General features: G+C 36.1%; 1 protein-coding gene across 1 annotated transcript in view; it reads left to right on the top strand.

The window, feature by feature from the left end:
- LOC106627498 (kinesin-like protein CG14535) overlaps positions 1 to 22,431 on the top strand; it is a 199,443-nt gene that overhangs the window by 23,025 nt on the left and 153,987 nt on the right. Inside the window, exon 2 of the mRNA XM_036366861.2 lies at positions 12,343 to 12,394. The gene's annotated coding sequence lies outside the window, so the exon portion shown is untranslated. The remainder of the gene's footprint in view (positions 1 to 12,342; positions 12,395 to 22,431) is intronic.

Here is a 22,431-nt window from a genome sequence, read left to right as displayed (position 1 = left end):
GAATTTGTATTTTTACGCTATTGCTTGCAATTTATCGTCGGCCTTTGTTCGCACCTAAGACCGCGTATTGTGCCTTCTGTTGGCCTCAATCTGTATAATACTAATTCTTTGATGGATTACTATAAGCAGATTTATGTGTAAATCGATACTCGTTAACTATTTGTCGGCAAAGTGGCAAGAGACAGCTACACTGTTTTGCAAGGGTCAGAAGCAGCGAGTGGTAGCAAAAGGGCTAGTCGACAGAAAAGTTCCTTAGTCATCCCTTGTGTGTTACATTGCGGGCTTATAATAGATGCATTAGAGTTCACGTCTTTTTGTAACGAAAACTGGTTACCGCCGTGACTTTTTTACCAAATCGGACGCCTGATAACTGTTTTCCCAGAATTTGAAAGGCTGAGGAGCTAAATGAAAACAGGACTTTGAAAAATGTACTGAAAAGTTTATTTTCAACAAATAAAGTTGAACCACGATAAGAAGGAGCTGTGGTCGTTTTTGAAGAAGAAAAAACTCTCGTTTCAAATGTTGATTGAATTCGGTAAGAAGTTTACAATATGTCTCACTTGGACAGCTTAGAACGCCGGTCCGTTTTGATATCTAGAACTGCTATATACTGAACATAAAGAATTTTATAAATCGACGAAGGGCTTTAAGCATGTAACAAGTTGATTGAGGCAGCAACAAGTTAAGCATTCCGGGCTTAGAAATTAAAAAAAAAAAGAATGAATTGAATAAAATTTGTTTGACTCTCTCACCTATTATTTGTCGCGTTTTCCCGTGAATTATAATATGGAAAAAATCGATGACTAAACAAAACCGTCCCGGATTTTGCCGGGACAAATATGGTCACCTAAGCTTAACCGCAGGACTGATACGGTAATGACCTGTAATAACTCCAACGATTGCGGCAAAGTGAACCTTACTAAGGCCAAGTAGCTCAACAGACCTCCTGGTCGGGAGAATGTACATACAATATATCGAGATGCTCCGTTTATTTATAATATGTGACTCACGACGAAACATAATGGAGGTAGTCCGGATTTATGAAAGACAGGAATTGCAGACTTGCTGCAAAATGGGATTCACACATCGACATAAATGACGCAGAGTCTGTAAAGGTTCTCACTTTCAAACGTCTATAAATCTATTAACTGATAACCCATTTGCAATCAAATGTCTAATCTCTTAAAAGAGACAGCCAATAAATCCAATTTTACCTTTTTTATCAAACTATTTATCAAATATTATTTTATGATAAAAATGGAGCACAAAGGCACCATTGGCAACTTAAGATCAAATACAGTAATTATATTTACACAAATTCACATAAAAATTAATGAAATCAGTGTCCGACCTTGACGACAATCTATCAATTCTAATGGGAAAATAAAAGTCAATGTCACGAACTGCATAAAGTCTAAAGATATCTTGAAAGCAAATCTACTAATTTGTCTGCGGCAGTGCCCATGAGACAATTGTCGGTGCCTAGAGCGACAAGTTTTAATTAAGAACATGAAAAATACAGCACCCTCCGCATCCACCTACAAGTAAATTCAATAGATAAAGGAGCAAAATTAATCAGCAGCTGAAATGATGAATAACAAAAATCCGGCTTGTAGGTGGCATGACGAGGAAAGTCAGTTCTTTGCCGCACTTCCGTTCTAACACTCCTAACCAGCCGAATATTGCTTCTAATAATCGATGACTGCAGCTAATAGGACCAGCCGAAGCAACCAGTTGCTCGCCAGATGTCAGATTTGGTGTACCGAATTTGTATATTTTACTTACCACTAAATGTGAGGATGAGGCATGCCGGAAAATCAACTTGCCGCATTAACGAAACTCAATTGCCGATATGTGACGGAAACACACATAAATTTACTTGTAGCAACAGTAAGCTGTCGATCCTGCAGGGAAGCGCGAACTAGGCGGTTAACCTGCTGCTTACTGTATTTTTAGACTACCTTTTGAACAAATTTGGAATTGTATGATAAAATCTTCAACGATAGATGTAAGGCGCTAACTAACAATCGAAATTCCGTCACTATAACATATATTTGTAATAATGTCATTTTACCCTTTGGCGTAATGCAATAACACCTCCAGAGAACATTATATGAATCAATTGAACTGATTATTGATGGAACTAAAAGTCATATCCATTACTATGACAGTTGGGTGTACATAATCGGAACACATCCACTGTTATCACAACCTGGATTATTAAAATCACTACTTTTATGGAAGAGCTGAGCATGAACGCGAACTAGAAATGGTATTGACGGACTTAACATCGAAGCAGCTCATAACAAGCGCTTTTTCCTACAGGGTTCATGACTTTGGTGATGAATTTTGATTTTGATACAATGATTGACACGCGACTGACGGCGACGATGACGAGGATGATGAAAACCAAAAACCGCAAAAGAACCAAAAAATTCAAAGGCAACATTCAGCAGCAACATTAAAAGCAAGTACTCGTACATACATCATCATGTAGCTGTAAATCATACAAAGTTCTGTGGCATGGATCGCAGTTTGTGGGGCCCTAGAACTAGAAAGCAATAGAGAGTTTAGAAAATAAGCAAAACATTTGAAATTTTTCTGCAGACGGTGAGGAAACCAGGAAACTAGGAAACAAAACAAATGCAACATTACGCAACCACAATAACAACAACAATAGCAAAAACTTTACGATTAACTACAAATAGCAGAAACAAAAAAAAAATTTAAGAAAACAAAAACACATACATACGGCAACTACAAAGTGTTGTTCGACTAATGAACTGTAGAAAATAAGAAATTAAGCAACCCACAAAAATAAACGAGCAACGAGTTTCTCAGCTGATGTGGAAATGAACGAAAAGGCGCAGATGGATTTGACTTCGATGGTCTGATTATATAGATGGGAATATGTAGTGCATATATGAAGTTGTATGTATGCTGTCGTATCAAAGTTTAGGTGTTGACGCGGCGCAGTGTAGAATTGAAAATTGAGTTTCGCGCAGGATCGCTATTACTTCGAATGAGGTGAAAAAGCTGCGCTGATCATTCCATGGTGTATTTGATGAGAATGTGGTGGGCATTATTAGGGTGCGCCAGTTTTTCCGAGTAGAGTGGTGTGATTATTTACTGAGGCTTAGCTCATTTAAACATATACTTTATAGAGTCTCTGTTGTTTCCTTATGGATGTTGCAAACCTCGTGGCAAACTTAATATACTATGTTTAGGTTATAAAAATTATAGACGATCTTGTAGTGCAAAAAAATCTATCAATAAGAAATCGACATTGTAGGGTTAGTTCTAGGTACATTGTCATGCCTCTTTCAAATTCGAATATCTTGAGAACCATACAGATTTATGCGTATAGAAAGCGCTCAGTGTATTGTTTATGTTTTCTGACCTAACCTAAGATAATTTTGGTTCAATTAAACGTAATAGTAAATATTTCTACAAAAGCAAAACGAACGGACGGATGCCCTTGCTTATTGAATGTATATATGTCTACGAAAATATAATCTTTTCGTATATATAATATATATACAAATACATATATATCTGGGTATATGCACGCTGTACTGCCGCTTGATTATCTTCACTTTGTAGGTATCAGCTGCGCAGGTCGAACGCCTCAGTTTAGGCTTAAGCTAAAGGAGCCGAATGTTTTACGACTTTTTTATGAACATCAAGAGTGATTACTTTTACGAGTTTATCGGCATGGTGAGGCGCTCTCCGTCGAACCAAAAGCAAAGCGAATAAACCACGAATAGCGCAAAGTCGATTATAGGAAAGCAAGGAGCATAATATGTGGCACCGGAATCATTCACCTTGAAGTTAAGTTGTAGCATTTAACTACAACGCCTCTCACCTCGCTCCGTTACCAGCCGAACGCCATAAAGAAAGTTGCTACAAACAAACAATCTGCAGCAGGCGCATCACATGTGGCACATGCAACGTGTTGTAAGTATAGTGGCATGTGGCATGTGCCACATGTTGGTTCGTGACTTCAGCTTATACTGACTTACTTATGAGTATACAAGTATATACCTGTGTATAGCTAAATGGTTTTGTATGCCGTACTAAACATTGAAATTGCCTCATAAAAACCATGAAATTTCCTCAACGCTTTAAAAGTACGCTTACATTTTCTACGAACAATGCACTCGCATGAGCGCGCTTTGATTGCTCCTCTGGCATTAACAGAAGTTGCACGTTTATCGTAAAAAAAAAGTCGTCATAAAATCATCGCATGTTTTTGTTGCTAAATTTTTGTCACTTTGTTGTGTGCTACTTGACGAAAACATCAATCATTTATACATATTTTCGATGCTGAAAGATTTCTTAAAAGCCCTTTTTCTATGGCATTTAGCTAAGATATTAGCCACCAAGTGCTTGAGATTGATCTTTGATTTCTGAACTGAATTTTACTAGGCCTAGATTATCTAAAGACTACTGATCGACTTTTGCCGATTCCCTTGGGTAGATTTTTTGAAACCTCTAGGGTGAAGATTCATATTGATAGAGTCAGAAATTAACGTTAACATAAATAAATTTGAATTTTGTGCTCATTACCTCGAGTAACTCACGAGCAGTAGTTACAGCTCCTGCCTGAGCTCTAATTAAACGAACAGTGTTTCTCAAATAAGCATTTGATGGCAACAGCAACTCTCAATAGATCCAACAAAGTCCTCTTGCCATCTGTCGTTATCAAATTGAATGAGTACTTGTTCGCATAGCTTTAATTCTTACAGAGGAATTCCGAACACTGCCATTCGCCGACAGTTTATGGCATATTCATAACATATTCAACAACTAAAAGATACAGAAGATATATTTATTAACACAAAAGCCAATAACTTTCGTCTCTATTCAATTTGAAATCGTGATTATCTGCGCTTTTCGCCAAGCCACAGTCACTTTGCAACTCTACGAGGCACTCACTTTGAATTTCATGCCACACACAACCAGCTAATTGACTGCTCTGTCAGCAATAAATTGCTATATAAATAGATAGCCGTGCATATTCGTATCTATATACATACAAGTATATTCACGGGTTTGTGGTAGTACGTGCGTAGCAACAACACAGAAAGCCAATATAGTATTTATTGAAGAACGAGCTCATATGCTCAGCTAAGTGCTCATTATTAGGTACACCCCAAAACATACATATATTATATATCTAAAGACATATGCATAGAATGTGCCTTAAAATAGCACTATTCAAGTCATATAACTATGGTCTACGTTGTTATTCGAAGTTACTTCATTGAAGTGGCCATTTCTTTTGCATTAAGAAAGACAACCTGAAAAAGAAAACAATGGAATAAGCTAAATTGCGCCAAATCAATTGCACTACAAAGTCTATAAAGTCGCTGATTAACTAACCGAATGAATGAACTGAATGGTCGCAAACGTGTGAGCGCGTCTACTATTTAAGAGGCGGCGATGGCGGTGGCAGCTACTGGCCACAGCGTCTATCCAATCAAGTCTACGCTGTGTTTATTGCGTTGGCCAGCCTTAGCTACGTAGCTGCACGGTCAATGGCAGTCAAGGTGCAGCATTAAGCTTTGAGTTCTTGTATCAATTTACGTTGCACATTTTTCATTCATCCACAACACAAATTTCAAAGGAAATAATTGATTTGTAGCGTGCTGCTCCTAAAAGTGGAAGCCTGCATGGAAATTGCAGCGTTGCTGTTGAAAAGGGGTAACTTAATTGTTGTTGGCCGGTTTGAAATGAAGTTCTTATCCTGAATTAAGGTGCTGCTATATAAATATTGATCTTTAAAGACTTCTGTAGGCACTTGGCCGAGCTAAGCTTCTCATTGAGGCCTATGAACCCTTATGAAATGAAGAGTTCTACCGGTTTTAAACCGCCTTAATATAGCTGAAAGCATTCGAACTGCCGACTTAATGGTGATCTCACTCCTAGTTTTTTTACCTTTCTAACGTCCGCAGCAGCTTGTAGATTTTGGTTACTTTATCTAATGTTCTTTCGTAATTTGAATTGGCTCTTTGAATGTAATATTTTTACCGTTTCAAAATATAAAGTGGGTTCTTCAGAATTTCACATTCATAAAAGCACTGGTATATATACATAGTATACACATAAGTATGCAGTGATCCATATATCGGATCTCCCAGAGATTCTTATTATGCTCATTTACTTACCTGCTGTTTCCGATTTCGGACTGACTTTTCCGGTTTTCAAATCCTCCGTGAGTTTTCGAATATGAGGAACAATATCTCACCTCCTCAGTAGCGCAGCCTACTAAGCTTGACAACAGTGCAATGATCTTCATCATTCTAGCTCTTCGCTGGTGTACTAAAATATTATTACGTATGCGTAGAATTTTCGGGGTGCTTAGAGTAAAGATCCAAATTAGTTTTGACAATATGATACCGCAATTCTTAACGTTTTATTTAGTATTCGTCTAATTTTTACGCAAGTATATAAAAACTCTCTTTGGATTTATTTTTGAAGTGTGTTACAGTAGCAGTATAAAACTAATAGAACACTGTAAGAGTGAAGAAAGTTCCTGGACTGTCAGAGAGCTTTCTCTTTTCTAACTTTCAGATATTTAAAAATAACTGTTCTATAGAGTGTTCAAGAAGTTCATAAGCCCAAAGTTTACAGGCGAAATAAACCATAAGAATAGAAAAGTAGTTTTTAGGAGGTAGTTGGTTAGTATCGTAGTATAATATTGGTTATCATATCCGTAATTGCCAATCTACATTTAGGTGGTTATATCGGTAAATGTAACCGGAACAGACCCTGCCTTCCATTGATTAAAACTGTCGTCTCCGAAAGGTTTCAAAAATCGTTAAGGGTATTTTATGTCGCTATAATACAAACAAGAACTTGAAATATTCAACCAATACTGGCTTAAATTTCTGATATTTGCTCATTATCTTCTCCCCTAATTATTGGTCTAATATTTTAGGTAAACTTCTAAGAGCATTTTCATTTCCATTGAGATGACTTCAAAAGTGACTAGAGTAACCTCTATCCGCTATGTAGAATTACCAGAAATTAGTTCTTATTGGTTTTTAGATAGGTGAAATAATTCGGAATTTTAAATTCAGGACTGTTAAGTGTCGTTACTGAGTCTGTCGCCAGAGTCTTATATGAAAAAAAGTTTCATCTCAGCGGCTTTTATTATAAGGTACAGATGGTTCGTTTCAATGAATGGACATTTTTTGTTTTGTAATAATCTAAATTTTTCCTAATCTCTGTGAACATTGCGCTCAGCTTCTAACATTTTCAGCTGAAAGGTAGGCTAATTTCCCTTTCTTTTATGCTTGAAACCATTCAAATCAATCGCACTGTGAAACTTTTTTTTAAAAGTTGTTTTGTTCGACATGTTGTACCATTTCTACCTCTACTCAGTCGAATTTCTTTGATGTGGCAGGGAAACACATTTATGCAAATATGTTATTGGTACAACAACATGCATGTACTTTTTGTTGTTTTAATTTTCCATATGCAAATCGAGAACACAATGATTATGAACACTTCAAACGATTTTCAAACAAACGGCAAATATGAAAATGAAAAGCCTAAACAGGAAGAAAAAACAAAGGCAATAAGCTTAATCGGTTTTATATACACATTATAGGGGATCTAAGTAAATGTATTAGTCGATTTGTATAGACAGGTATTTGTGGATATTTAAATTGAAAAAGCTGACTAAGAGTTGAGTTTAAAAACAATATATATATATATATATTAATAAATATGGATACATATATATATATAGTACATATATGTACTCTTATGGATGTATATAATATGTACTCATTCTTGCAACGCATTGTAGCTGCCACGGGCACACTAAACCTCCCGCATCTGCTTCATATCACACATAACTGTAAAAGCTTACATGTGTTTTTTTATTGTTGTTGTTGTTGTTGTATTTTATCTGCATTTGTTTATTTTATTTACTTGCGTAAGAAGTCGTTTCCAAAAAAGGCAGCATAAAACTTGAGGCAAAAAGAAAATCCACAACCCAGAAAGTGAAAGCAAATATTCTGTGGATTTCAATATTCTATTTACCTACTTCTTCTTCTCATGTGTCGGGCTAAATTTCCTCATTTGCTACGCTCAGCATATTTGCCGCATGAATTGTGCTTTGCCGTGCACAATTGCAGGTGTTGCCACAGGTGCCACCTACTTAAACGCCGCTAGCACCGCCGGCATTGCTCTCAACCAGCCATTGCTGTAACGGTTGTTTGTTTTGTACATTTGTAGAAATGCCTGTTGGTTTACTCACAAGCAATAACTTTTCTCACCTTCTTATATATTTAAGTAAATTTTAAAATTTTTCTGGTTTTCGAGTGCTTAAAGGTTTAATTTGCTAATACGAGAAAGTTTTGTAAAGCTTTTGACAGGCCTAAGGTATTTAGACTGCAAAAATATAGATGTTCATAGAATAAGATTGGTGATTTCGAAAGGTAAGGTATGTCGCCAAGAACCTTTTAAATGTGTTTAATCGTTTCCGATTTGCCAATTTTCTGGTCGCTATTTTTGATATCTCTTTCTCTCTCTCTTTCTGGTTCAAAAATTTACATATGAAATCAAAACTGAAGTACGTGCAAAAATTATAAATGTGACTATTTCATAAAAGCAGTATAAGTTCTTGGTATCCTTCAATATCTTCTTAATTAATCCAGTCTACTTTAGTTACACCAATTTTATGTTCGATTCGTCACTCGGCAATATACGTAATCAAAGAAAACTCGTATTTCGGCATTTTCAATAACGATTCTGATGATCTTTTTTTGTCTTTATCTGTTAAAAATTCTTCGGGCAGTTATTTAATTCCACTTATGTCATAAAATGGTCCTACTTTCCAATCCTTTTGGCATTTAACTACCAAATACTTACTTCGAACGGGGCCATTTGACAATTATGAGGTGATGCTTTGAACTCATGCTAATTGGAACCAAAAATAGATCATAATGTTTTATTAGAATTTGTTTGCAAATTATTAATGGGGGGATTTCTAAAGTGAACTCTAAAATTGAAGTGTTTGGAATATGGTAATCAATTTTGAAAAACATTACTGGGATGCTTATAAAGTTTCCTTACCCCCAATTCCACAAACGCCTCTTACTAAATTTATTACCCCTAGCAATAAAGTTATCCGTAGCAAATCCGTATAACATACAATGTAAGCCAACTAAACATTTGAGTATAATTTTTAATCCTAATTTCTAGTATTTTGCTTTAAAAAAAAAATAAGTGCACTAAAACATAAACTAAGCGATGTGTTTCTTTCTACTTTTAATGAGTATCCTTAGCACTTCGAGTAGTCACCATAACAAAAGTTGCGAGCATTGTTGCCATAAAACAATCAAACATTAGGAACGCCACAAAAGGCAACAATGTCAACGCAACTTCAACTTCAGTTGGTAAGGAAATTGACACTGTGAGAAACTAGTGAGAGAAATGTGAACAATTCGAAAAACTTATTTATGGTCTTAACTTAGTCCGCGAAACCTCAAGATGTGAGGTTGGATTAGATTAGGTCATGGGCTTGATTCAAAATCGATGGATCTCATTTTTACGGATATTCGTCCACATGCTATCCATAAACTCCTAAAAGTGGATCACCCGATCCTCATAGATCGACGAAGCTTACCACAAATTTATTAAGTCAGTTAATATTAATCTCAGCAACTTCGCTAAGTTCACCAAAGGTGTATCTACCGAGATATTTTAATCTCAGTCTTGCAAAAGCCGGGGAGTAGAGAAGAAATTGACAAGATGATTGCACTTCTGTTTGGAACAGCTCTGGCAAAGAGCGTCCGAAAAAATATTTAGGTGCACGGTGTGTGAACCTATTGGACAATGTCCAGTCAGAACACTTACACTTGCGACGAGATTGACTTTGCTAAGAGCAAGTAGTTCGGAGGGCCGCCTACGGCTCACTCTGCGTCAGCAGGATCTCACAGTAGCACAAGTTCTGGTTGTTGATCAGCGCTTGTTCACTGTAAGTCCATAGGTCCAACGGCAGAACGCAAGAGGAAATCGGAAAACCGACTCGCTTACAATCGGATGAAACCTCGAGAAGAAAAGAGAAAGGAAAAAACTTCTAAAAAATCTAGAGCTTCTAGAATTTATAGTTTTAAATTTAGAACCTAGGGACATCAAGAGTCTTTCTTTCACGAAAACTAACCAATGTCGCGCCAAATTTTCACCAACAATTTCTTAGCGTGTTACTTCGCTTCAATTACGCTTGGATTACCAACACTTCAGCCAACTGCTAACCAACTCAACACACCATAAATGAATCCGCAACCGAGCTCAGCAGAATAAACTACCACTAGCACCATGTCGGAGTAGGTACTTTAGGGCGGGCAACAGCAATATGCGCGACATAATAGTGACAGCCGCAGCAGTAGTCGTCGTTGTCGTCATCGTCGTAAAAGTCTCAAGTGGCAGTTGCGACAGCGCAAACGCCACATTAAACTCAAAACATAAGCGTGGGTACCACCGCTCCGCCCAACACTCAGCCAGGGGCGTGGAGTGTGCTCCATCATCACTTAAACATTCGACATAGCACTAACAATCAGTCAGCAAAATGCTGCCGGGCTCTACCGAACGCTGCACAGCTGATTCACTCGAAAGTGTGGTTATGCCGAGAGTACTAGTTAACGCAGCTGCTGCGGTCAGGATACGTACGAGTTCGTTCGGGTTGACAATATAAGTAGTAGCAAAGCAGAAGCGCTACTATTATGTTGGCAATAGTTAGTTATTGCTGTTGTTGTTGTTATGCTACCAGCTGGATTTGTCAGGATGAACGCCAAAAGTCATGCTCCCATGACGGCATTTGAAAACAGTGGTCGATAGTTACTGACACCACAATTACGCTGATGCTGGTACTATCTCTTGCTTGCTCTCTTCCTCGCCCGGTCGCTGACTCCTGCCATCTCAAAAACCTTTCTCGACACTCTTAAGGGCATAAATTATAACAACTAATGATGGGACAAATGAATGCATGAATGGTTAGTTGGCTGGATGGATGGATGGATGGGTGGTTGGTACGAAGCTCGTATGTCAGCATAAAACTTTCATGACGAATGCGAATCATATTTTTATATCGCTTCTACTATAAAAACCTATACATACATTACGCAATACAATTTTCTGCGTTCTCCAGTGCGACAATATTGCCAAACAGCCCTTTTTGGCGCGCATTTTGCGGTTATCACTGTACTCGCAGCAGCAGGCAATTGACGCAACAGTCACTGCTCTCGTAAAATACTTTGACGGTGTTAAGTTGCATGGTTGAGAGCAAGCAAAGCAATATTCAGCCAGCCAATATCTTTTTAGCGAGTTGGGGCGGTGGGAGACCAAACCAGAAATCAGCCTGTTGTGGCAGCAGTAAAAAAGGTTTAGTAGCAGTAGCGGTGTTGCAATGCTAAAATACGTGAAAAGTTAATTAGTGGAAAATGTTGCGAAACAGTATTTTCGCCCATAAAATAAGACACAGTTAGTTAATTTAGTAATGGTGACTTGAAAGATTGAGCACACTTAGTTGGGAACATCACGTTTTGTTGTTAATGGAATGTTTATGGAAGCTTATAAACTCAAAATTTTCCAAACATTTGTTAGGTAGGTTTGCAATTATTTAGAATTTCTAAACAAGGCATTCGAAAACATCCGCAGTAACGAGTTTCTTAGAGTACAGCGCCTCAGTATAAATAAGATAGGATTATTTTCGAAATATTTTTGAATTAAACCGCAAATTATATGCAGATATCAACAAAATCGCTCATTCATTGCATAGATCTGTGCTCATAAGTATTTTTCGACTGAAATTAAATACTTGAGTTGTCTTTGTATCCACAACTCCATAAAGCTCATCAAGCCTCCATTGTTCTAGAGATATTGACATTATTTTCTAAAACTCGAATGAAATCAATTTCCTTGGAACTTTGTTAATGAAAGTCAGATGGTTTTTTTAGGCCGTAGCTTCTGCATCCTCACGCTAATAATTATATTACCTAATGAGTCTTTAAATAGAGTAAATTGGAACGATTCCATAAAGGTGGGCTTTCCAGTTTTTTTAATAAAAATAACCGATATCGTGTTGGCTCTTGTTAGTTTTGGTCGTTTACAAACTTTGCTGTGTGACCCATATAAAAAATAAGATCGATTGTTTTATAAATAATTTTAAATAAAAAACAAGATTTATAGATACATTCAAAGCTATATTTTCTTACAAAAAAACATAAGCTAATACATTTTTTATTAAAACTTTATATACTTGTAGTACATTCCAAAAATCTCCCAACAATACTAAGAAAACTAACTTTGTCTTCTTTTCTGTTTCAGTTGTCGTGAAGTATTAATTAGGCTCCCGAAATACAAAAACGATGCCAATGAAGTAAGTCGATATACAAATTTTTCTTAAATTGTAAAATATTGTGCAACCATAGTAAAAGGTCTGCATTTGAAAAACTTGTTTCGATATTAGAGATCCAATAGGAAGAGAGTTGATTGAGCATAACATAATTGCGAATCTCTTTCCGCAAAAGGAAAATATTATTATAAGAAAACGTTCTAGCATCGAAAAAATCAGTTGTGCTGTACTCAGATTCACCGCAGTTATAAGATACCTTAAAGCCACACTTATGTCTTAAGGTGTTGTGAAACCAGTATTTTTCTAATATGAACCGAAATTGCATCGAAAGAAAAGAACATATGTAAAATTTCAGATCGATATGTCAAAAACTCGCATAGATATAGACGGACAGACAGACGGACATAGCTAAATCGACTCAGCTCGTCACGTTGAATATTTATATACTACTTGTATATACATATGTATTTTATAGGGTGCTATAATTTTCGTGGACAACTTTTATACCCTGTTTAGGGTTATATTAATATTAATATTACATTTAACTTTTTTTATGTTGCCTCAATCTTTTGTTGATATATTCGTATGACTTTTATAAAGGTCATCAAAAATTTTAATTCTTCAAAAACATACATTTTAATACTCCTTGAGCTCGTCCTTAAATTAGTCAAATGAATGATGATGTTCTAGTTGTTTCGTTCTCTGAGAGTTAAGTCTGATATGATAATGTAAAAAACAACCTTGAACTGATAGTTTCCGGAAATTTTAACAATTTCAGTGATATATCAGAGTTACATACCACATTTAACCCCAACTTTGACTTACAAATTATATAGAGCAAAAATATGACTTCCAAGGTATTGTACCTACCTAGAACTACCGAAGCTTTGCCTATTTATGCACAAACATCTATGTGCTCTATTTACTGAAAAAAGAGGGTTAATTTAAGTGAAAATAATGTTTCAATATTCAAATCTGAAGCAAACCTTTTGAAGCTGATTTCATTTTCTTTCTTTTCTTTGCAATAACATCATTATCGTTAAGGAAAGTTTTACTTTTGTACTACTTACTATTGTTAAGCGCCTAGATCTTTATAAAGCCTCATCATTTGGAAAAAATTATAAATAAACCACTTCATAATAGCTGACAATTTTACCTAGTAGGTTTCAGCTGCGACTAACCAGCATATCATCTTGGCCTATTTTGTAATTCCTTTTCATTCTTTCGGGCCACTATAAGCTTACGGTACAAATGTGCATCTCTGCTGGAGAAGCGCAAATAACCCTTTGCAAGTTTTGAGACATCTGCTCGCAGTTTTACCTATTAACGCACATATTTTCGTACAAAAGCGCAGATACTTATGAATTTCTTAGATTGTTTGCTGCACATAAGCGCATTCCGCATTTCCCTCAACTCCTCAACATCTATTTGCCCATGCCTTGGGATCCACGTTGCATTTAAATATACCGTGAAGGAATGCAAGCGAACCTTTCGCATTTAATTGAATAACTTTTCTCCACTCTGTGTGTCTTTTATGTGTCACATACTCGCGTGCGCCCGGTGACGACTCCCCGCTTCAACGCCTCGAGCGGGTCATGCGAACGCTTTTCAGGCAACTTCTTGATGCTGAGCAAACATAAACGGGGTCATTGCCTCATTACATACGCTATTTAACTTATTACAACAATAAATTGCCAGCGCTATTGAATTTGGCAACAGTGAAGTGGCGGGTGAGCAGTGGGGCAGGCAAGTTGACGGTGACGATGACGATGACGAAGTTGAAACTGAAAACTCGCCTGGCAAGCGGAGGCATATGCATACATACATACAAACGTACAAATATTGCGGCGGGTGGCAACGTTAACAGCCATAGTTGTTGTTGTTGTTGCTGTGCTTCATGCAAAATTAACGCATTCATTCATGCATTTCGGTTGGGTGACGCCGCACAATATAAACACACATACATACACATTGCATTTGTGTGAACCTTTTAAATGCATGTGCACTTAAGCATTTGTATGCATGTGTGCCGGTCTTTAGGTGCGTCCTGCGCGTTGTCGAGGTCCATCAGCATTTTGCGCTCCCTAAAGTCGCTGTTCTCCTTCAGCTGCTGTCGTCTCGCCGCCTCTCTGCTTTTCCAAGTTATTCTTTATTTATATTTGCATTGTTGCAACTTGCCTTGTGTTGCAGGTGCACACACCCCTCCATATACATATGGTACAACACATATGCAATGGCGTAAATCTGAAGTTTGTAAGCTCATTTTCACTTAACTCCGTCCATTTACGGCATTTACAATTTAAATGACGGATTTCACTCATACATTTTTAAATGAGTCGCATTCATCTTATTCGCCACAGCACAACACTGCTGCAACTCTTACGATTGCTACAACAAGATGTCATTTAATAAACATGCATAAACGGTGCTGGGTTTCAGTTCGGCAAGGAGTTCAAATTCCTTGGATCCATAATTGTTAATTCCTAGTTGAATTCTACATTCGTTTTATTAGTTCGTTAAGACAATCCAAGAACTGGAAGAAGTTCTTCAGTGACCTCCAGGTCATACCTTTTAATGGAAAGTCTATAAGCTTCTCGGATTTATATAGTTTCACATTCTCTCTCATGGTCACATTCTATCCTTCTGTAAAACCGGGTTTTAACGTCCAAAGATATATAAGTTATTAACATCCATTTTTGTTGAAATTTAGTGATAAAATATCAATATTGTAGTTTACTTCGACAAACTCTTTAATAACAGTTTTTTAATAACAAGTCCCCGGTCTACCATAATAAAGCACATTTTTTTGGCGAAATTCGTTTTCTATTCAAGGGGGTTACACTTATTATAGCGACCCTACAATTTTTGATACCATATTTGTAGTACGATTTGTCTTTTGCTTCAAAATAGGCCTCAGTTTCGGCGATCACCTCTTCAATCGATGAAAATTTCTTTCCAGCGAGCATTCTTTTGAGATCTGCGAACAGGAAATAGTTGCAGGAGCGCAGATCTGGAGAATACGGTGGATGCGGAAGCAATTTGAAGACCAATTCATGGATTTTTGCCATCGTTTTCACTGACTTGTAACATTCTGTTAATAGTCCTTTCTTTTGAAAGGTAGTCAATAAAAATTATTCCACGCGCATCCCAAAATACAGACGCCATAACCTTGCCAGTCGACTCTTGAGTTTTTCCACGCTTCGGAAAAGGTTCTTCATGTGCAGTCCCCTCGGATGACTGTCGATTGGTCTTCGGAGTGAACTTATGAAGCTATGTTTCATCCATTATCACATTTCGATGCAAAAACTTATGTTTATTACGTTTGAACACCGCCAAACCCTGCTCCGAATCAACAATTCGTCGTTGCTCGTGCGGCACCCACTTTGCGCAGAGCTTTCTCTTTATCTTTGAATTCGAGGAGGTGTCTAAACCTAATAATACTTGGATTCACGGGTTTCATTATTACAGTGCTACATTATCTAAGAATACTGATGAACCGCTGGTCAACGAACATCGCAGAATGTTTTCAGGGTCCAATCGTACCTTCTTCATGCTTTTTTGGAGTCTTTTGCCGTGATTGCGTCGAATGTTCTTAAAGCTTTGCCTTTTAGAGATTTAAAGAAAGGAGGATGAAGAAAGCATCAAGCCCGGAAGTAAGTTCCGACCAGTATTCGTTATCTTGCCGGTCTCGATTACTACAGGCTTTGTAACTCCAAATATCTAAACTTTATAAGATGTAGTCCGGCTTGGCATGGTTGGACCCACTCTTTAAGAGATATTGACCAATAAAAATTACTCAGAGCAGTATTTACTTGAATTCAGCTGCCATGTTATTGTGATTTGTGGTGTTCTACTTCGCTGATTCCGAGTATTGTCCGACAAATGCCAAAAGAGGCTTTCAAAGGCACTTCACGCGTCGACAGGCAAATCTTAAAGGGCATCAATGTTACAAGCAAAGTTTTTATGGATCATAAAAGCCGTTCTGAGCGACTTAAACCCATTTTTTTTGATAACATCATTGCGTAAAATATAATATTATTGCGAATAAAATCTTCGTTTATATCTTTCGACTTTCAGCGTGTGTGAATTTCATTTTTCCTTTTGGCAAACAATTTTTGCAAATGTTAAATTCGTCCCCTTATTGCAAAAATTTTATACAAAATGCAATTAACTTAAAGCCTACTTAAATCATCTTACCAATATTTCATGGAACATCCCCTTTATGCTTCCCTCAAAGCTTGGCTTGCCAAGTTCCCCCAAAACAGCCTTTGGCAACCCACAAAGAACACATTTTTGTCGCTTGCGCTTTAAAACGCAAAGGGATCGCACTCATATAGCCACTGCCGCTTAGCCTGTAGGCATTTTAATTTCATATTGCAAAGTGATTTAGTGCAGTTGAATGGGGAGAGAGTGACTCGCTCACCGCCAGCGCGATAGATGCCGTTTGTGTTTCGTCCTTAAAAGATATGGAGTATGAACTCGTAGTCAAGCACTTTGTGGATATACTTGAATGAACACCATTCTTGTCAATTGCGCTGGGAAAGTCTTTGTCGCCATTAAGTACGCAATGAAAAGCGGATTCTGTGGCGAATAGAGTATCACCAAAAAGAGGGTGTAACGGTATGTTTAAATATGCGTAACTGTTGCACTGTTTACTTTATGGTTGCATTAATTAAAATAATATTTTTTTCGCCCCGCTCTCACCCATTTAAACTTTCTCTTATTGCACTGAAAACTCAAAAGAACCCACAAATCTTTCTCGTTTATTTGAAATTTCACTTTCGAGAGTAAGTTGTAAAGTGTTCTCATGCTCTAAATTAAATATCCTTGTAAATTATCAATTTGTCAACGAGTTGCACTCACATATGGGTGTCAATTGTGTTTTGAAGTAAAAGGGCAAGCAAGTAATGTATGTGTGCTTCTCTCCCAAGCATATTCAAGCAACAAATTATCACATACATACACACATGCATTGTTAATTTAATTGGTAGTAAGGGAAAATTAAATTTTCACCAACTGTCTTTTTATGTTCACATCAGAAAATTGAGAAATGTTAAAATTGGAAATTTCAAAGGGCCATACAACCACAATTTGCTGCCAAGGGTCAGCGCTGGAGGTCGATAATTGAGGGTTTGAGCGTATTTTGTACTATACCTATACTTACTTGTATTCACATATACTCATGACAGAAGTGATGATAAGAGCCACATATCATAGTTTTAAAGTGCTCAATATTTACATTTGAATTGTATTTTTATATACATATGTATGCAGGGTGAGTAATCACACAAAACATTCTACAAATAAAAAAAAAAAATTTCATAAAATTCATGCGGTTTCAGAAACATTTTTATACCTTAAACAGAGAAGGTTGCTACGAAGTTTGTAACAGCCAAAAGGAAACGTCGGAGACCCTATAATTTATATATATATAAAAAATCAGCACGACGAGCCGAGTCGATTTAGCTATATCAGTCTGTTTGTTTATACGCAACTAGTTCCTTAGATTTTTCGATATCGATCTAAAATATTGCACACGTCCTTTTATCTCAATAAATCTGCTTATCTGTCGGAACCACCGATATCAGACTACTATACTTGTAGTATAATACAACTGCCATACAAACTGAACGATCAAAATCAAGTTCTTGTACATATAAGGTTTTTACTTGACAAGTTATCTTTCCGAAATTTGGCATGGACTATTATTTAAGGCAACGGTACAACCCTCGAACAAATTGTTCATATCGGACTACTAAAGCATTAACTGTCATACAAACTTGTGTGAAACTTTTTTATTTGTGAAGGGTACTACAACTCTGGTGCAACCGAAGGTAACTTGTTTTCGATGAATTTGAACTTTAAATGAGTAATTTTTTGGGACTCGGAATCAGGCTCTTAAAAATATCACTTCTCTGTAAATATGTAATTTTTCGAACATTAGTTTTGTATAATTAAAAATTAATAAATGTATATCGATACTAAGAGACCAAGAGAACTGGATATAATAAGGCGAAGAGATCTATATTAAGTAGCAAGGGAGAAATAAGTTCTCACTTGTGTTGGAACGCAATGTATTAGCACATTCCTCGTGGATTATTTTGATAGCTCACCCGATAATCTATCGTAATCTACAGCGTACTTATGCCGTTATTAAGATGTTGGCGTTTGCCTAGTCGGATAGTGGAAAAATAATTTCATAGTCCCTAATTGAAGAATCGTGTTCATCAGTATTCTATATACATATGTTCCCATCTCTTCTTTGTCCTAAACTATGCGAACTTACAATGTATAATAAACAGAGACCTATAATATAAAAGAGTTTAATATGAAAATAATTTTAATTTTGTATGATTTTACAAGTGATTTTTATCATGTTCTAATTAATTCCCTTGATTGGCTTCATTTCATACTATAAGTGAGTTGAGTTCCTAAATATGATTTTTTCAGCATATATTTAGACCGAAATTTTAGGGTACTGTCGCTCGACCCACTGTCTAACCAATAAAATCATCAGGATTTTGAGATGTTGAAGTTCTGCATCAAAGACTTTCGCCGTTTTCGGGTATGCTTGGTTATTTACTAGTAATTTCGAAATACTATAATTTTGTTGAATTAATTCGAAAATACAGCTCACCCTGTTTACATGATAAATGTGATCAGCTGGTGGTACAAATTGGAAGTAAATAAACTCATTTAATTTAAAAAAAGAAAACAAAAAGTCCAAAGGTTTGATATTATGTGTTTACATAAGTCATTAATCTTCTTTATGGCGATGGAGCGATATTTTAGTCATTACATTTTCATTTTATTCTTTATTTCATGTATGAACATGATAAAATAGACCAATTTTCAATTCAAATAAAATTAAACTAATTAAGACGTCTTTTACTTGCTGTAAAACATTATGCAATTATAAAAGAAATTAAGTCATGCTTGCAAGAGTAGCCAGAGTTTCAAAAGTAAACCGAGTTGCATTTCTTAAACCTTAGAATCTCATTATCTATTTGACGAATCGTACTTGCGCTCTTATAATTCATCTCACTGAACTATTACTGGATTGAGTAGTTTACCATTGGAAGCTGATGGTTAGGCTTTTCGATTGTTTCTTCAAAAAATAATCTAATAGTCCAGCAATTACTGCAGAAATTGAACCGCAGTAGAATTCGAAAGGTTTTTGTGTGATACATAAAATTATTGCTGCTCAGATCCATTTATCATAAAATGGGAAATTTTCCACAAAATATATGTAGATCAAACTAGCTGTTGCGGAGTTTGAGTATGAAACCACAACGGATCTCAACCACTCGCCTGCAACGTTTAAATATGCAATGAATTGTTTTCTTTGGGAATCTTATCTCAAGCAGTTTTCTTCGAATGCGCTGATTTAGAAAGAGTAGGTGTGGGCCTGAAACTCTTCCCTTCTACGGCCTTTGTAGGGTAATAATTTCGTTCGATAGAAATAATTTACTCGAAATAAACTCAACGCACCTCCAATCTTATGTCTTATTTTTAATTGTACTCACCGCTGGGCTTCAAATCCACAATCCACACCATCATCACTTATTAATATGTAAATAAAAATGATAAATTGACAAGAGCTCAAAAAAATTTATGGCTGGTAAACACTTCCGTGAACTTGACGCCTCATCTTTCGTTGCATTTGCATTTCGCATAATTATTATTAATTGAATGCTGTGAATCTCGGCAAAAGACACTTCACAGCGCCGTCTGCAACTGTCTGCCGACCGCTGCAAAAGAATTTCAGCAATTGAAATTGAAATGCATATCTAAAAGTTATTCTTAAGAATTCTCTATAAATTTCCACATAGCAGTGCAGCAGAGTATATATAATATTTTTATACAAATGTGCACATATGCAAGTCGGTCTTTAACGTATGAGAATACCGCTATGCCTCAAGGCTACTTACCAACGATAGCAGACCGACCACACTTTCAGGAAGTTGGCACAAAGGAGAAGAAAGTATTCAGCAAAAATTGATATAAGACTTCGGTAAGAGAGGGAGTACTTATGTGTGTATATTTTATTGTTGTTGTTGTGTTTTTTTGCGGATGGCCGCAGGCAACTGCCGAACAAAGACCATGCAAGCACAACACTGGTTAAATATAGAGGCCCCATAGGAGTGGGTGTATTAATATATATATATATATATATATATACATATATACCATATATATAATATGTGTACATATATGTGTATGTGTTTGTAGGGGTCTGTGAGCTAGGAAGCGTAGTGTACTTGAAACTTTTCTTTGAAAATATTTGTATGTGGCTTCACGCAGTCGATTTTTGTTTGCTTAGCTATTCTCCCATAGAAGAAAATACAATAGGAGAACAGCGAGGCTTAAACTTCATAGTGTGACTGTTGGGTATCTCATCTTGGGTGCATAGAAGGCAAGTGGCTATGTGGTATAAGTAGTTTTGACTTTTAACAGTCAGGTGCTACAAGATCGACTTGATTTAAAGGGCTATTGAAAACTAATGCATTGAACTCAACTTAATGGATACGGTCACATAGAGCTAGTGATATAGTTGAACATTAACTTAATCATAAATGTATGTGTATACAATATCACTAAGATTAAGCGTAATACTCTTAATATGGTGCTACTGTTTGATTTTCTCCTAATATAATTTCTACTATGATTTTGGTGCCACTATGTGCATAGCCTTATTTAATCAGTTACCTTAGGCGAAGAAAAAATTGTATTATGATCCATACACCTGAGTAATTCCTGAAATATTTCTAAATTCAGTTAGAGAATAAAAATATAGATTTTTTTAACACAGGCAACAACACTTTGTATACCCAGATATTACAAAAGATGTGGTAGGAAAGTATTCGTATATAGAAAAACGAGGTTCTCCAAACTATTAGGCGGAATATCCATGCTATTTATACCGACGGAAAGTTACGATGTGATGTGGTTTTGACCCATACTTTTTAGATTTAAAGTTGGAGCCAATATTAGAATCAAACGTACCTATTGATCTATAGTGATCTAAATGGTTCCAGCGGTAGTATGTAGAACCTTCTTTATAGCTATTTTCACTTTTTTTAAAGATAGTAGTAATTTATATGGCCCTAACCTGTCGAAAATTTGATTTTGTAGGTCAAATATATTTTTTTTTTAACACAAATCAGAAACTTAGAATGAGTGAAAGAGAAAGATGGAGCGAGTGATCATATACATGAAAAACTACCGGTCAACAAAGTTTTATATAATTACACATGTTCGAAGAGAGTCGGAAATATCTACTGATACTACGGTATCCCACAAATATACCTTTGAGGGTCTATCACTCATACATATACTTTCTGGTGGTTATTAACTAAAAGAGATTATGAAATAACAGATTGCGGACAAATAAAGTTCAGAAAAAAATCACTCGTTCAAAGTACAAAGGCCGAGAAATACCCCAATTTTTCTTCTGAAGAGAATTTAGCGGTGACATTATTTGACCTGTGTTTTAGTAGTAGTAGTTGCTTTAGTTTTATCTCCAATTCATATTTTAACTTTTTTTCGATGAAATTTCACATTGATCTTTTTTTTTTTTTGCTTTGAAACTATCTGAAAATATTTAAAAAATATGAGCTTGATTTCTGTAAAAAGTGTGACTTAAAGCCTCAGGAAACTTATGCTAATATGCCGTATAAACGTGAAATGGATCAGGAACGGCCGATTCTTTTTTTGTAAATGCTTCAGCAAAGCAAGGAGTCATGCAAGCCGATCTACTTCATAAAAAATGTTCCTATCTTCTGGACCGGCAGATGGTCTGAGAAATACTTATGTGAATTTAATATGGTTTCTCACATGATAACTACAAAACTGCATACTATATATACACTACTTCAGGACTTCATATAAATTATACTAAGCTTCTCTTTCTGAATTTTTTTGAAATATCTCCAAAAATAAAAACACTTTTTTTTTAATTTCACCTTTGATTGCTTTCATGTATTTCTGGGTAATAAATCGTTTGCCATTTATCATCATTAGTTGCCAGCTAATTTATATCATTTTATTTTCAAATCAAA

The sequence above is a fragment of the Bactrocera oleae genome, chromosome 3 (assembly GCF_042242935.1).
Source record: "Bactrocera oleae isolate idBacOlea1 chromosome 3, idBacOlea1, whole genome shotgun sequence".
NCBI lineage: Eukaryota > Metazoa > Arthropoda > Insecta > Diptera > Tephritidae > Bactrocera > Bactrocera oleae.
Note: the sequence above shows the minus strand (reverse complement) of the source record. Positions and strands in the feature narration are given on the sequence as shown.